A 17,486-nucleotide genomic window follows, 5' to 3' on the forward strand; every position below is an offset into this window, starting at 1 on the left:
AAAAGTGAAACCATATGGTATCTGTCTTTCTCTGTATGGCTTATTTCACTTAGCATCACATTCTCCAGTTCCATCCATGTTGCTACAAAAGGCCATATTTCATTCTTTCTCATTGCCACGTAGTACTCCATTGTGTATATAAACCACAATTTTTTTATCCATTCATCAGTTGATGGACATTTAGGCTCTTTCCATAATTTGGCTATTGTTGAGAGTGCTGCTATAAACATTGGGGTACAAGTGCCCCTATGCATCAGTACTCCTGTATCCCTTGGATAAATTCCTAGCAGTGCTACTGCGTGGTCATAGGGTAGGTCTATTTTTAATTTTTTGAGGAACCTCCACACTGTTTTCCAGAGTGGCCGCACCAGTTTGCATTCCCACCAACAGTGCAAGAGGGTTCCTGTTTCTCCACATCCTCTCCAGCACCTATAGTCTCCTGTTTTGTTCATTTTGGCCACTCTGACTGGAGTGAGGTGATATCTGAGTGTGGTTTTGATTTGTATTTCCTTGATGAGGAGCGACGTTGAGCATCTTTTCATGTGCCTGTTGTCCATCCAGAAAAATATGGCACGCTTCACGAATTTGCGCATCATCCTTGCGCAGGGGCCATGCTAATCTTCTCTGTATCGTTCCAATTTTAGTATTTGTGCTGCCGAAGCGAGCACACTCTCAGCATTTTCCATCCAGACCCCTGACCGGTTGACCAGGCCAATGGTCATTAAAATGAATCGATATATATTCTTAATTCAGGTCATTTTTTGTTCACTCTATCACATTGGAATTATGTCCAATGATGTAAGGGTTTAGTCTGATGTTCTACGGGATTTCCCTCTAGTCTGAATCTCTTTGCCTTCAATATGAGAAAGCATAGGAGAGTTGACACGGTCCTAAGATAAAACTACAAGGCCATTTTCAGGGAGGCCGACTTGAGAGAGCTCATTTTTGAGACCCTCCAGACGGGGTGCCCAAAGTCTAGGAAAGCAGTCTATTATGAGTTTCTCTCCCACAATCTACCACTAAATATATGACCAATTTACCAAACAAGATTGCCTCTGAATTTATTAAATATTATGTATGAGGGAAAAGTGCTCAAATTAAAGTTTGAGCATTTTACATGAATGTGATTCCAAACCTACTTCAAAGTGAAACAGATAGTTGTAAAACAATATATATTGTATTCTGGGAGGAAGATGGCGGTGTAGGAGCACGCTGGGCTCACCACATCCTGCTGATCACTTAGATTCCACCCACACCTGCCTAAACCCAGAAAACCACCAGAAGACTAGCAGAATGGATTCTCCAGAGCCAAGCGTAGACGAGAGGCCCACGGAAGAGGGTAGGAAGGGCGGAGAGGTGGTGCACACTACACGGACTGGCAGGAGGGAGACGGGGCAGAGGGGTGCCCGCCGGCAAAGCAGAGCCCTCGAGTCTGGCTTGCAAAAGCAGAGGGTCCGGACAGAGTGTGTTCGGACAGCAAGCGGGACTTAACATCTGGAAGGTTATAAGCTAATAGCTCTGCTTGGAGAGCAGGAGGGCTGGAGGACAACGGGAGGGAGAGTTGTTGAGCCCCGGACGACAGAGCGCAGTGTGGTGGGAAACAAAGGCGCTGGCCAGCACCATCTCCCTTGCCCATCCCCTAGCCAAAATCCCAAAGGGAACCAGTTTCTGCCAGGGAACTTGCTTGCACTGTGCAAACACCCAACGCTGTGCTTCTGTGGATCCATTCCTCCGGCGGGGGGTCTGACTCCCTCCCGGAGCCACAGGGCCCCTCCCGAAGCTGATCACTGATGGATAAGCTAGCTGAGTCTACCCCTCCCGTCCCCGTGCACCTTGCCGATCCACCCCAGTTAATACTTCAGAGCCCTAGCACCACAAGCCTGGTAGTGTGCAAGTAGCCCAGACAGACCACGCCACCCCACAGTGAATCCTGCCCCTACGAGAGGGGAAGAGAAGGCACACACCAGTCTGACGGTGGCCCCAGCGGTGGGCTGGGGGCAGACATCAGGTCTGACTGCGGCCCCGCCTACCAATGCAAGTTATTCAAGACAGCACAGGGGAAGTTCCCTGAAGTTCCTCACCACTCCAGGGACTATCCAAAATGATGAAATGGGAGAATTCCCCTCAAAAGAATCTCCAGGAAATAACAACAGCTAACGAACCGATCAAAAAGGATTTAAACAATGTAACAAAGTGAATTTAGAATAATAGTCATAAAATTAATCGCTGGCTTGAAAACAGTATAGAGGACAGCAGAGAATCTCTTGCTACAGAGATCAAGGGACTAAGGAACAGCCAGGAGGAGCTAAAAGATGGTATAAATGAGCTGCAAAATAAAATGGAGACAACCACAGCTCGGATTGAAGAGGCGGAGGAGAGAATAGGTGAACTAGAAGATAAAATTATGGAAAAAGAAGAAGCTGAAAAAAAGAGAGATTAAAAAAATCCAGGAGTATGAGGGGAAAATTAGAGAACTAAGTGATGCACTAAAGAGAAATAATCTACACATAATTGGTATTCCAGAGGAGGAAGAGAGAGGGAAAGGTGCTGAAGGGGTACTTGAAGAAATAATAGCTGAGAACTTCCCTGAACTGGGGAAGGAAAAATGCATTGAAATCCAAGAGGCACAGAGAACTCCCTTCAGACGTAACTTGAATCGATCTTCTGCACGACATATCATAGTGAAATTGGCAACATACAATGATAAAGAGAAAATTCTGAAAGCAGCCAGGGATAAACGTGCTCTAACATATAAAGGGAGACCGATAAGACTCGTGATGGATCTCTCTACTGAAACTTGGCAGGCCAGAAAGGAATGGCAGGAAATCTTCAATGTGATGAACAGAAAAAATATGCAGTCGAGAATCCTTTATCCAGCAAATCTGTCATTTAGAATAGAAGGAGAGATAAAGGTCTTCCCAAACAAACAAAAACTGAAGGAATTCATCACCACTAAACCAGCCCTACAAGAGATCCTAAGGGGGATCCTGTGAGACAAAGTACCAGAGACATCGCTACAAGCATGAAACCTACGGACATCACAATGACTCTAAACGCATATCTTTCTATAATAACACTGAATGGAAATGGACTAAATGCGCCAACCAAAAGACATAGGGTATCAGAATGGATAAAAAAACAAGACCTATCTATTTGCTGTCTACAAGAGACTCATTTTAGACCTGAGGACACCTTCAGATTGAAAGTGAGGGGATGGAGAACTATTTATCATGCTACTGGAAGTCAAAAGAGAGCTGGAGTAGCCATACTTATATCACACAAACTAGACTTTAAATTAAAAGCTGTAACAAGAGGTGAAGAAGGGCATTATATAACAATTACAGGGTCTATCCATCAGGAAGAGCTAACAATTATAAATGTCTATGCACCGAATATGGGAGCCCCCAAGTATATAAAACAATTACTCACAAACATAAGCAACCTTATTGATAAGAATGTGGTCATTGCAGGGGACTTTAACACCCCACTTACAGAAATGGATAGATTATCTAGACACATGGTCATAAAGAAACAAGGGCCCTGAATGATACATTGGATCAGATGGACTTGACAGATGTATTTAGAACTCTGCATCCCAAAGCAACAGAATATACTTTCTTCTCGAGTGCACCTGGAACATTCTCCAAGATAGATCACATTCTGGGTCATAAAACAGCCCTTCATAGTATACAAGAATTGAAATCATACCATGCATACTTTCAGACCACAATGCTATGAAGCTTGAAATCAACCACAGGAAAAAGTCTGGAAAACCTCCCAAAGCATGGAGGTTAAAGAACATCCTACTAAAGAATGAGTAGGTCAACCAGGCAATTAAAGAAGAAATTAAAAAATATATGGAAACAAACGAAAATGAAAATACAACAAACCAAACGCTTTGGGATGCAGCAAAGGCAGTCTTGAGAGGAAAACACATTGCAATCCAGGCCTATCTTAAGAAACAAGAAAAATCCCAAATACAAAATCTAACAGCACACCTAAAGGAAATAGAAGCAGAACAGCAAAGACACCCTAAACCTAGCAGAAGAAGAGAAGTAATAATGATTAGAGCAGAAATAAACAATATAGAATCTACAAAAACTGTAGAGCAGATCAATGAAACCAAGAGTTGGTTTTTTGAAAAAACAGAATTGATAAACCTCTAGCCAGGCTTCTCAAAAAGAAAAGGGAGATGACCCAAATAGATAAAATCATGAATGAAAATGGAATTATCACAACCAATCCCTCAGAAATACAAGCAATTATCAGGGAATACTATGAAAAACTATATGCCAACAAACTGGACAACCTGGAAGAAATGGACAAATTCCTAAACACCCACACACTTCCAAAACTCAATCAGGAGGAAATAGAAAGCTTGAACAGACCCACAACCAACGAAGAAATTGATTCGGTTATCAAAAATCTCCCAGCAAATAAGAGTCCAGGACCAGATGGCTTCCCAGGGGAGTTCTACCAGACGTTTAAAGCAGAGATAATACCTATCCTTCTCAAGATATTCCAAAAAATAGAAAGGGAAGGAAAACTTCCAGACTCATTCTATGAAGCCAGTATTACTTTGATTCCTAAACCAGACAGAGACCCAGTAAAAAAAGAGAACTACAGGCCAATATCCCTGATGAATATGGATGCAAAAATTCTCAATAAGATACTAGCAAATCGAATTCAATAGCATATAAAAAGAATTATTCACCATGAGCAAGCGGGATTCATTCCTGGGATGCAGGGCTGGTTCAACATTCGCAAATCAATCAGTGTGATACATCACATTAATAAAAGAAAAGATAAGAACCATATGATCCTGTCAATCGATGCAGAAAAAGCATTTGACAAAATTTAGCATCCTTTCTTAATAAAAACCCTCAAGAATGTCGGGATAGAAGGAACATACTTAAAGATCATAAAAGCCATTTATGAAAAGCCCACAGCTAACATCATCCTCAATGGGGAAAAACTGAGAGCTTTCCCCCTGAGATCAGGAACATGACATGGATGCCCACTCTCACAGCTGTTGTTTAACATAGTGTTGGAAGTGCTAGCAGCAGCAATCAGACAACAAAAGGAAATCAAAGGCATCAAAATTGGCAAAGATGAAGTCAAGCTTTCACTTTTTGCAGATGAAATGATATTATACATGGAAAATCCGACAGACTCCACCAAAAGTCTGCTAGAACTGATACATGAATTCAGCAAAGCTGCAGGATACAAAATCAATGTACAGAATTCAGTTGCATTCTTATACACTAATAATGAAGCAACAGAAAGATAAATAAAGAAACTGATCCCATTCACAATTGCACCAATAAGCATAAAATACCCAGGAATAAATCTAACCAAAGATGTAAAAGATCTGTATGCTTAAAACTATAGAAAGCTTATGAAGGAAACTGAAGAAGATATAAGGAAATGGAAAAACATTCCATGTTCATGGGTTGGAAGAGTCAATATTGTCAAAATGTCAATACTACCCAAAGCTATCTACACATTCAATGCAATCCCAATCAAAATTGCACCAGCATTCTTCTCAAAACTAGAGCAACCAATCCTAAAATTCATATGGAACCACAAGGCCCCGAATAGCCAAAGTAATTTTGAAGAAGACCAAAGCAGGAGGCATCACAATCCCAGACTTTAGCCTCTAATACAAAGCTGTAATCATTAAGACAGCATGGTATTGGCACAAAAACAGACACATAGACCAATGGAACAGAATAGAAACCCCAGAACTAGACCCACAAAAGTATGGCCACCTAATCTTTGACAAAGCAGGAAAGAACATCCAATGGAAAAAAGACAGTCTCTTTAACAAATGGTGCTGGGAGAACTGGACAGCAACATGCAGAAGGTTGAAACTAGACCACTTTCTCACACCATTCACAAAAATAAAATCAAAATGGATAAAGGACCTGAATGTGAGACAGGAAACCTTCAAAACCCTAGAGGAGAAAACAGGAAAAGGTCTCTCTGACCTTAGCCGTAGCAATTTCTTACTTGACACATCCCCAAAGGCAAGGGAATTAAAAGCAAAAATGAACTATTGGGACCTCATGAAGATAAAAAGCTTCTGCACAGCAAAGGAAGCAATCAACAAAACTAAAAGGCAACCAACTGAATGGGAAAAGATATTTGCAAATGACATATTGGACAAAGGGTGAGTATCCAAAATCTATAAAGAGCTCACCAAACTCCACACCCGGTAAACATATAATCCAGTGAAGAAATGGGCAGAAGACATGAATAGACACTTCTCTATAGAAGACATCTGGATGGCCAACAGGCACATGAAAAGATGCTCAACGTCGCTCCTCATCAGGGAAATACAAATCAAAACCACACTCAGATATCACCTCACTCCAGTCAGAGTGGCCAAAATGAACAAAACAGGAGACTATAGGTGCTGGAGAGGATGTGGAGAAACAGGAACCCTCTTGCACTGTTGGTGGGAATGCAAACTGGTGCGGCCGCTCTGGAAAACAGTGTGGAGGTTCCTCAAAAAATTAAAAATAGACCTACCCTATGACCACGCAGTAGCACTGCTAGGAATTTATCCAAGGGATACAGGAGTACTGATGCATAGGGGCACTTGTACCCCAATGTTTATAGCAGCACTCTCAACAATAGCCAAATTATGGAAAGAGCCTAAATGTCCATCAACTGATGAATGGATAAAAAAATTGTGGTTTATATACACAATGGAGTACTACGTGGCAATGAGAAAGAATGAAATATGGCCTTTTGTAGCAACATGGATGGAACTGGAGAATGTGATGCTAAGTGAAATAAGCCATACAGAGAAAGACAGATACCATATGGTTTCACTTTTATGTGGATCCTGAGAAACTTAACAGAAACCCATGGGGGAGGGTAAGGAAAAAAAAAAGAGGTTAGAGTGGAAGAGAGCCAAAGCATAAGAGACTCTTAAAAACTGAGAACAAACTGAGGGCTGATGGGGGGTGGGAGGGAGGGGAGGGTGGGTGATGGGTATTGGGGAGGGCACCTGTTGGGATGAGCACTGGGTGTTGTATGGAAACCAATTTGACAATAAATTCATATATTAAAAGAAAACAATACAAAACAAAACCTATAAATTAGTATTGTCTATCTGATGTGAATGAAAACTGTTTCTCATTTCTTTTATAATTGTAATAGAAAAAATCCATTTGTGAAATAAATGATCATATACCATTTGCCTGAGACATTATTAATCTGTTCTAGAAGTTGACATCATGCCTGATGCAGCAGGTGATATTGGGGCTACTTCTTATAGAGCCAGCGATAGTCTATAATAATTAATTCTCTAGTTTCTGCAGGGGGTACAATACCAAATTAAATATATATGTTATAGGGACCCAATATCTCTGTATCTTTTAGGTCTAATAGTCACACTAGTCTTCATCATATATATTAGGAAAAGGTATTGTTTCCTTGGATGTGGTTGGGAGGAGGAGTGATTTTAAAGTATCCTCTTAGGCTTCCCCCATTATATTAACTTTTACTCCATAGACCAGGGACTCAATCTGGAGTGACTCCTACTGGCAAGTATTCCCATTCCATTTCTGTGCTCAGGAATCAAGAAATGACCACAGACTGAGTCTGCAGACCCAGTGGGCTTACTGTGGGCCAGACTTTCACTAAAACTTCATTTTTTTTTTTACCTGGCCCCTATACATTCCCCTTTGAACAGGGGACAGAGAAGAAGAGCATGAAAATGCTTTGGATCTCCAGGTATTGATGACAACTCAGATCTTGTTTGCAATAGTCCCTGAAATGTTTGCACAAAAAGAAATAGAGAAGGAACCAGGGAAGGGTGGACAAGTTGTCACACTGTGATGTAAATGAAGGACAGAAGAAGAGAATGTTGGATGGAGTTCAAGGTTGGCTCAGCAAAACCATTTGTGAGTTGAGAAGCAAAGTTGGTCAAAAGAGTCTTGTGTATCCTAGAAGGGATCTGCTTTAGTATTCCCACTACATTTAGTCACTGGAGGGGGGTAGGCAGGCAGGTTGTGGAAGGCAGGCAGGCTGTGAAATAGATTTCAAGGAGTACCATCTTGTGCCTGCAGTCAATTATCCCCCCTGTTATAAGAGATTGGCTGGGTACTTGCTCATGCCTATCCCATTACCATAATGTGGAGAGGACAGAACTGTTAGTGGGATCAAAAATTGGATTACAAATAGAACTAAACTGGGGCAGCCCCAGAAATCTGTCTTATTTTTTCAAAGTCCTTTGTTTTAAGCTCATAGACAGGACCTGAAGGTGGCACTTACTTGAGAGATGAAGGAATAACAAGAAGGGGAGCTGGGTGAAGGCAGTTTAATTCTACTGTACTCTAAGCCTTAGGAAGAACTGTCTGTCTCAGTTTACTCTATTCTCTATCACCACAGCCCATTTACTGTGAAATGTGAGAGACCAAAACCAGAGTGTGTCCTTAACACTGAGGTTTATAAAAATCTTTTTGATATCATGGTTCTCATAGATCTTCTGCTTAAAAGATGTGTCTTCTGCATTCTTAAAAACTAAGACATCTGGTGGCAGGAATCCTTGAAGAGACTGAATGGCTTCATTGTTATCAATCTAATATATGCATTTCTCTGCTCCCTTTTATAGCAAGAAACAAACAAAATAAAAACAAAAACAAATCAAAAAGTCATATTTACTGAAGTTTCTTTCTTATTCTCTCTTTGAGTCACTCACTGTATTTCCAGAGACAATAAAACTTCTATTTCAAAGTCACCAGTTGCTTAATCTCATAGTCAATGCTCACTGCTCATCTTACTTGACCCCTCAGCCACATTTACACAGTTGATCAATTCTACCTTTATTCATTATACTCACTTGGCTTCCAGCACACCATATACCCTTGGTTTCTTCTTTTCATTGTGGCTACCTTTCAGTCTCCTGTGTTGACTCTCAGTTCCCAGGAATCGGGTCACTTTCCTTTGTGTCTAGTCTTTCCTTGAAGATCTCACTCATAAATAATGGATCTACAGTAATGACTCCCAAATGTAAATCTCATGCTCAGTCCTCTTCCTTGAACTCCATTCTCATACATTCAATTGCATTCTCAACATTTGAATGCGTAATGGACATTTCAAAATTAGCATTGCTCTAACCATCTCTGCATTGAGCCTCTCACACCCCTCACCCTGCATTAATACTTTTAACAGTTAAAGGCTATTTGTTCTTCTAGCTACTCACGTAATCAAATAGTTGGAGTTATCCTTGCCATCTCTCTTTCTTTCATACTCCACATTCAATCCATACACATTTACTCTTGGTATATGTATATGCTGATCACTACCAACCACCACCTCTTGCCTAGATTCTTGTAATGTCCTTATTAAGACATTAAGATATTCAGTTTTCCCTGTCCTTATTTATTTTTCTCTATAGCACTTATTACTTTACAGTATATTATATATTTATTTGTTTCCTTTTTGTCTTTCTCTTGACAGTGTAATATAGAATCCATATTGCAGAATTTTTTTTTCAATTTTGTTCACTGCTATATCTCTAGTTCCGAAGCAGAATGTGTCATAAAAGAGACATTTTACCAACATTTACTAAATGAATGAATTTACATTTGCTTTTTAATACCATATTGCTGCTTTAAAAAAAGAGTTAATGGGTTGACCATACTCTCCCATATTTGCTGGAAAATTCTCTTGCATGTGAAATAAGGATGTAGTCATTTTATAACACTATACAAGCAAAAATAATATCAAAGTCTCATCACTTTAATAGCACTTTCCTAGTGACATGAAAAAAGCTGCTTTAAAACACCTATTTTAGTAAATAATAAATTAAATTCATAGCTGAATAAAATCATTCTTATTTAGTCTCTACCTGAATGAAGTAATGCAAACTTCTTTTTCTTGCTATGTAAATTTTGTCATTAATTAGCAAATGCAAGTTGTGTACCTGTAAAGTACACATAGGACAGACATGTAGATAAAGAAAAGCAGTGAGGAGAGCACGGAATCTGAGTACTCCAACATTCAGAAGTTTGAAAACAAGAGATTCAGCAAAGGAGAGGGGGAATAGTCAGTGTAGTAGGAGGAAAACTGGCAAAATCTGGTATTATGAAATTATGCAACAGGCAGTATTTCCAGGAGGTCAAATGTGTCAAATGATGCTGACTTGTCAAATGTAACCTTTTTCTCAGGAAAAGGAAAAACAAAGCTTATTGCTTACACCTGACCTTTAATCAAAGATATGTGTTGAAAAGGCAAGACAAGTTCTCAAGGTCCTCGTATGTACCTGTTGAATAAATTAGAATTGAAGGTCACACCAGGTTTGGATCCAAATCATGGTACATGATATAACATTTGGCTGAGCACATATTTTGTCACTTGGGATATGGGCATTAGCTTGCTTTTCAGTTTAGATAAAATGATCATGGGGCAACAATGTTGATGGCTGACTGTTCTGGCTGACAACTCAGGTAGTATAAAAGAAGAGAAAAAAGGTGCTAAGCAAACACTAAATTGCACCTGGAGTCAAGTAATGAGAGCCCTGTAAAATTTGTTAAGAAGAAAAGACATGTACCACAGACAAAATTATAACTGATTGCACTGCATTATTTTTTCTTGTAGTAATTTGCAAAGAAATGGTAATAGGTAGGACTACTTACCTATTATTATACAAGGTATTTAAAAAAATAGGCATCTTAAAAGAGAAATAATTAACTAAATTAATAATTTAAAGTACACAATTCAATGTTTTTTTAAATATATCCACAGAGGTGGCCAACAGTTACCACAATCAATTCTAGAATATTTCCTCACTCCAAAAGAAAGCTTTGTATCCATTAGCAGTCACTCTTGTTCTTGTCCAACCCTTCTCCTAGTCCTAGGTGACTGAGATGGCCTTCCCAAGAGCTTGACTAAACTTTAGATGATTTTTTCCCTGACTATAGACACTTGACCCCCCCTACCCACTCCCCATCTTTCCTTAGAAAATTTACTTTAAAAACTTGTGATTGCATATTCTTTTTCTGCTCTTTTGAAATATAGATAAATCTTCCTCCAGCCTCTTACCAGTTTTTCAACCTAGGAACGTCTTTCACAAGGATTTGGGAATCATCCTTTTGGAATATAATCATCAAAAGACATACCGGCACTATCTCCCAGTCTCTGTAGGAGTGTAGAATCCAACTACATTAGCAAACATAGAGGGCCTAATCACACTGATCTACTTCACCCTAATATCTTCTAGTACTTTTCCTTTAGCTCACCCCAGCACTTAATCCTATCACCTTTTGTTTCAGAGAAAGGAAGTTCAGTCTCTCACCCTGATTGCAGTAGTCTTGAATAAAGTCTTCCCTGCCTGTTTAATTTTCCTTTGGCATAGGTAACCATTAATAATAAAGTATCTATTTTGTATCTCTATGTATCTGCCTACTCTGAGAAATTTCATATTAATGTAATTATATAATATGTGGTCTTTGTGACTGACTGATGTCTTTCATTTGACATAATGCTTTCAAGTTCCATCCATGTTGTGGCATGTATCAGAACTTCGTTACTTTTTACTGCAGTGTAATATTTCATTTTATGGATTATACTATATTTTGTTTATCTACTCAGCAATTGACAGACATTTGGGTTGTTTCTACTGTTTGGCTATTATGAATAAGGCTGCTATAAGAATTCATCCACAGGTTTTTATGTGGTCATATTTTCACTTCCCTTGGATATATACATAGGAGTAAAATTGCTGGTTTATGTGCAACGTGCAACATTTTGAGGAACTGCTAAACTGCTTCTCAAAGTGTCTGTACAGTTTTAGATTCCATCAACAATGTATAAAGGTCCAAATATCACCGTATCCTTGCTCACACTCATTATTATCTATTTTATCATAGCAATTCTAGTGGGTATAAAATGACATCTCATCCTGGTTTTGATTTGCATTTCCTAGTGACTAGTGAAATTGAGTTCCTTTTAATATGATTATAACCTTTGGAGAAATATCTGTTTGAATTCTTTATATGAATCTAATTAAAACTGATCTTGTCTTGATTTTTCAGATTTTGAGGAGATTTTCAAAGAGTCTTTCAACTGTCACTACAAGTGCTGTTATGGAATAGTAAATTAATGGGGGTCATAAAGAAATAGAAACATTTTTTCTTTATTAGTTGTACTGTTTATATTTGGATCTCAGCCATTGTTGATTTATATAAAACATTAAACCATGAATCATGTCTTCAAAGCTTGAAATTGTTTCCTAAAATATATATAGATTTGAAATGCAGATGTCTAATTTCTTGGTTATTTAACATTATATGTTTAATTTTTCTTCTTTTAAGTTCAAGTATGTCTCACTCTAGAAAAAATGGAATAAAAAGGCTCTATTTATAAAACAAATAAATTAGTGTAAGATCATATGTATTTTTACCAAAAAAAAAAAAAAAAAAGAAAGAAATGATTAAAGAATTCTTTTAAAGCATTAGCCCACTGGATTTAATTACTTGACTAATTAATTTTGAATTTACACAAAATATTTATGAAACATATTTGGAAAAAATCCTATATCTGTATCTTTATGTTCAAATAACAACATATGCAGAAATAAATGCAAGTCAAGTCTCCAGTGTAACTAAATCAATCTGACTAACAATGTATTACTGTAGTCCCTCTGTCCTATAGAGGAAATGTCACTAGAATTAGAAACAGAATAATTAACTTTATGGCCTAGGCATGCAGCACAACAGTTGAATGAACCTGGACAAGAGAGGGGAAAATACGTGGTAAATTCTGAAATTTTATGCAAACATAAGGTATTATGAGTTCTAAATCTGACAATTAGAAGGAATATAAAGAACAGAAGACAGCAGGGAAACTCATCTAAAGGGTTATATAATAGGATATATTATACAGGTTATATAATAGGATATATATATGGTTGACCCTTGAACAACACAGTTGGCTCCCCTGAACAGTTAAAAATCTTTGTGTAAACTTTGACTCTTTAAAAATTTAATAACTAATGGGGGCACCTGGGGTAGCTCAGTCAGTTGAACGTCTGACTTCAGCTCAGGTCATGAGCTCACGGTTCGTGGGCTTGAGCCCCACGTTGGTATCTGTGCTGACAGATCAGAGCCTGGAACCTGCTTCGGATTCTGTGTCTCCTTCTCTCACTGTCCCTCCCCTGTTCATGCTCTGTCTCTCTGTGTCTCAAAAATAAATAAATATTGCAAAAAAATTTTTTTAACTTAACAACGAATAGCCAGCCTACTGTTGATAATACAAACAGTTAACACATATTTTGTATGTTATATGTAGTATGTACTCTATTCTTACAATAAAGTAAGCTAGAGAAAAGAAAATGTTAAACTCATAAAAAAGGAAAATACATTTACAGTACTGTACCGTATGTACTGAAAAAAATCCACGTGTAAGTAAATCTGCACAGTTCAAACCCATGTTGTTCAGGGGTCAGGAATATGTACACACACACACACACACAGTTCAGGTACCCTATTGCATATATATTATATATACACATATAATATGCCACTACAACCTGAAGTGACTTCATTATGACTTTTAAGTAGCTGATGATTAATCATACAGGTAATAGTTAATAATTATTTTCTTTCTTCATCACACTCAGAACCAAGTTATAATATAAGGAAATTATATTAAAGACTTTTTAAAAAAATTCTAAGCATAATAGTATTCTGTATCAAAGGATGTTTCTATATGAAGGAATACCTAGACTTGTATTGAAAAAAATGTCTGTGAGAGAACATATTTTAAAAAGCTTTTTAAAAATACAGTAGCTTGTGGTGTTACCTGCAAAATGACAAGTTGTACACTTGTTTCAGGAGAGAATTCTACAATAACCAAATTTATGATAACCAAATTTATGATAACAAAACTAATATTAACTTTCAACCCCTCCTAACAGCTATCCTGCTAAATTTCTCTGGTTAAATTGCTCTCTTACTGTATAAACTATTTGAAAACCTCTCTACTCTACATCCTATCCTTTGCCTCCCTCCCTGTCAGCAAATGGTGTCCCTTGCTATTTCACAGAAGGAAAGGATTCAACTTCCTCCCACCTATCTTGCAAACCATTTATCTATACTCATTCTCTCCTGTATTTCCGCTTTCAAAAGAGGTGTCCCTCATCCTATCCAAGCCCAATCCTTCTATTTTGGACCCCTCTGATCTTTCAGGAACCTCAATTCATGACATTGGTTGTTATTTCTCTTTCCTTTATATCCATGTTTTGCCTTTCAAGTGTTTACATTTAAAGATGAGCAAGCCTATAATCCAACAGACAACAAACACAAGGCCTTCCTACATCATACAACCTTATCTGGCTAACAACCTATTTTCTTCCTGCTTCTGATAAAGATATAAAAGAGTTCTGAAGGATTTAAAAATATTTTTTCCAACTCTTAAAATCTACATAAAAACCATTTTCAAATTGCATTAAAACAAAAATAATTGCAATCCAATTTATAGTATTTTCCTAAAACAGTCAACTGCTGAAGTATAAATTTTCTACATAACTATTTGGAATTTTATTTTGGCTCAATGACATTTGCTTAAATATGAAGGTGATGTATAGTGAATTTCTTATCCTTACATATCATTTGATGAGTCTAGATAGTCTGAATAATTTCAGTGACACATTACAAAATCCAAATTTGTCCATAATAAAAATTACATCTCACTGGAGCTATCTCCAGTTTCACTAAGAAAAAAATACCTGCCAATTTTATATTGTAATAAAGTAGTAACTCCTTGCTTGCCATAGAAAGATTTACAGACTAATTAAAATATGAACTGGACTTTGTCTAACCCACCTAGGGTTCTCAAACAAACTCCAAGGAACTTTGAGTAGCAAATAAAATTTTAAAAATGAAATTTTATAGAATTTACCACTAACAGATTATAAAGCTTTTTACAAAGCTACAGTAATTAAGACAGTGTGGTACTGAAATAAGAATATTCAAATAAACCAATGACTAGAATAGGATGTCAAGAAGAAGATTTAAACACACTAAGTTATTTTATTCATAAATACACATGCCAATGCCAGTCAGTGGAAAATGGGTGGACTTTTCAGTAAATGGCACTATAAAATTAAATATAAATAAGAAAAAATATATCTCTATTGTTATATTTATCATAAAGAAGAAATTCAATTCTGACTATTGATGCAAATGAGAAAGGTAAAACAATATTACTTATAGAATAGAACGTACGGGTATATCTTCGTGACCTTAGAGTAGGCAAAGATTTCTTAAGCAAAGCACACAAAAGATATTCACTAAAAAATTGCTAACTAAGAACATCTGTTCATCAAAGATTATCAAGAGAATTAATATGGAAGACATACTAGAAGAAAACATTCACAATAAACAAATCTGACAACGGACTCATATCCAGAATATAAAAAGAACTCTCACTAAAAAATAATGAAAAGATAAGTAACTCAGTTTCAAAAAGCCGTGACAAGACTAACCAAACACTTCAAAAAAGAGGATGTTGAAATGGTCAATAAGCATATGAGAAGTTTCACATTATTTACTATCAAAGACATTAAAATTAAAACCACAAAATGCCCACTACAGTGACTTAAATTAAGAGAATATTCCAAGTGTGAAAATAGAGATGGAGGAAAGAAAATCCTCATACACTGCTGGTGGTCATGTACACTGGTAAAACCACTTTGGCAACCTTTTTAGAGGGTACTTATGAAAGTTAAACCTACAAATTACACTAGACCTCTATGCTTAGATACTCCTAAGAATGAATAGGTATACCAAATAATTTGTACATGATAGCTTTACTTATACTTCTCAATTACTGGAAAAATATTAAATGTCCAAAAACAATTGAATGGATATATAGTCTGTGTATGTGCATACATAGAAGAATACTACACAGCAATAAAAAAGAACAAATTTGTGGGGCGCCTGGGTGGCTCAGTCGGTTGGACGGTCGGGTCATGATCCCGCGGTCCGTGGGTTCGAGCCCCGCGTGGGGCTCTGTGCTGGCGGCTCAGAGCCTGGAGCTTGTTTCAGATTCTGTGTCTCCCTCTCTCTGACCCTCCCCTGTTCATGCTCTGTCTCTCCCTGTCTCAAAAATAAATAAAAACGTTAAAAAAAATTAAAAAATTAAAAAAAAACAAATTTGTGATAACGACAATGGCCTAAAGGGATCTCGTATATATTATTTGATTGAAAGAAGTTATACATGTTGTATAACTCAATTTAGATTAGCTTCAGGGGTAAACAAATCTGTGGCAATATATACCAGAATATTAGTTCTATCTGGAGAAAGGTACCCTGGGATGGAGCACAGATTGAAGGGAATATTCTGGAGTTCAATACCTTGATCTGGGTAGTGGTTAGATGGGTATATTCATATGTAAAAATCATATGTTAAAATTCCTCCAGCCATACACTTACATTAGTGAAATTAACTGTATAGATGTGGACTTCAATCTAAAAATAAACAGACACACACACACGAATAGGTAGGATCAAATGCTTTGAAAACGTAGGGGAGAAAGCTGTGATTTTTAGCTATGGAAACTTAAGTGAGTTCAGCTGAAAAGATGTCCCACTAAATATACCCTCCTATAATATGCTTCCTGTCTAAGACTGAGTATAAGCAAGTCTGGAAAACAGTTTGGTTAAATTTTTTATACTGATACATAATGACTTCCTTCTATTTTCTTCATGCTTTGTGAGGCTTTGCTGACAAGACCATGAATCTTTTTAAATTAATGTCCTGACATGATGAATCACTTTTGAAAATGGAAGATTTTTTAAGGAAAATGTTTCTTCGTAATAATTAATAATTTTATCCCATAACACTTGTATGCGTAAATTCTTATGTCCTTTTCCCTTCCAATGAGGCACATAGCTGTGAACCTGGATGTGGTTTTCAAATAGGAATTAATTCAGTGCAGAGCTTGTCTCCTCAGTTACTTGTACTTTTCATGATGCCTACCATTCTCTCATCTATTCCCATATGATTGCCAGCTCTTGAAAAACGCCTATATTACTTTACTTTGTTGAATACTTAATTTTGTGCTGCTAGTAAGTGCCTAATTAAATGATATACATTGAATGAATTAAATATATTTTATATAATAGTTCATGTGAAAATTATCATCTATGTACAAAAATGAAAATAAAAGAGAAAAGATGATTTATTAATTTGATAAAGCTGAAAGGGAGCAAAATATACCACCCCGAAATATGCCTCTTTGGCATATTGATTTTTTTAATAGTTATTTTTAAGAAGTGGCAGACACAGTGAAGCTCTGAAAACTGAATAAAAGTTACCCTTTTGTAAGAGACATTGACATTTATAGGGGAAATCTCCTTAGTTGTAAGGGGATCTCCTTTGCATACCAGGAAGAGGAAGATATCGAAATCTTTAGAAACTGCAATCAAAAAAGACTTACATGTGCATTACAATCTTTCTTTTATTTA

The 17,486-nt window shown here is 37.1% G+C and overlaps 1 non-coding gene across 1 annotated transcript; it reads right to left on the reverse strand.

The window, feature by feature from the left end:
* Window positions 1–561: 561 nt before the first annotated feature.
* On the reverse strand, window positions 562–668 carry LOC122225659. The gene has a single exon (XR_006205276.1). It is a non-coding gene; the product is annotated as a U6 spliceosomal RNA (small nuclear RNA).
* Between the last annotated feature and the right edge of the window lie 16,818 nt (window positions 669–17,486).

Source organism: Panthera leo, chromosome B4 (genome assembly GCF_018350215.1).
Source record: "Panthera leo isolate Ple1 chromosome B4, P.leo_Ple1_pat1.1, whole genome shotgun sequence".
In the NCBI taxonomy this organism is placed as follows: domain Eukaryota; kingdom Metazoa; phylum Chordata; class Mammalia; order Carnivora; family Felidae; genus Panthera; species Panthera leo.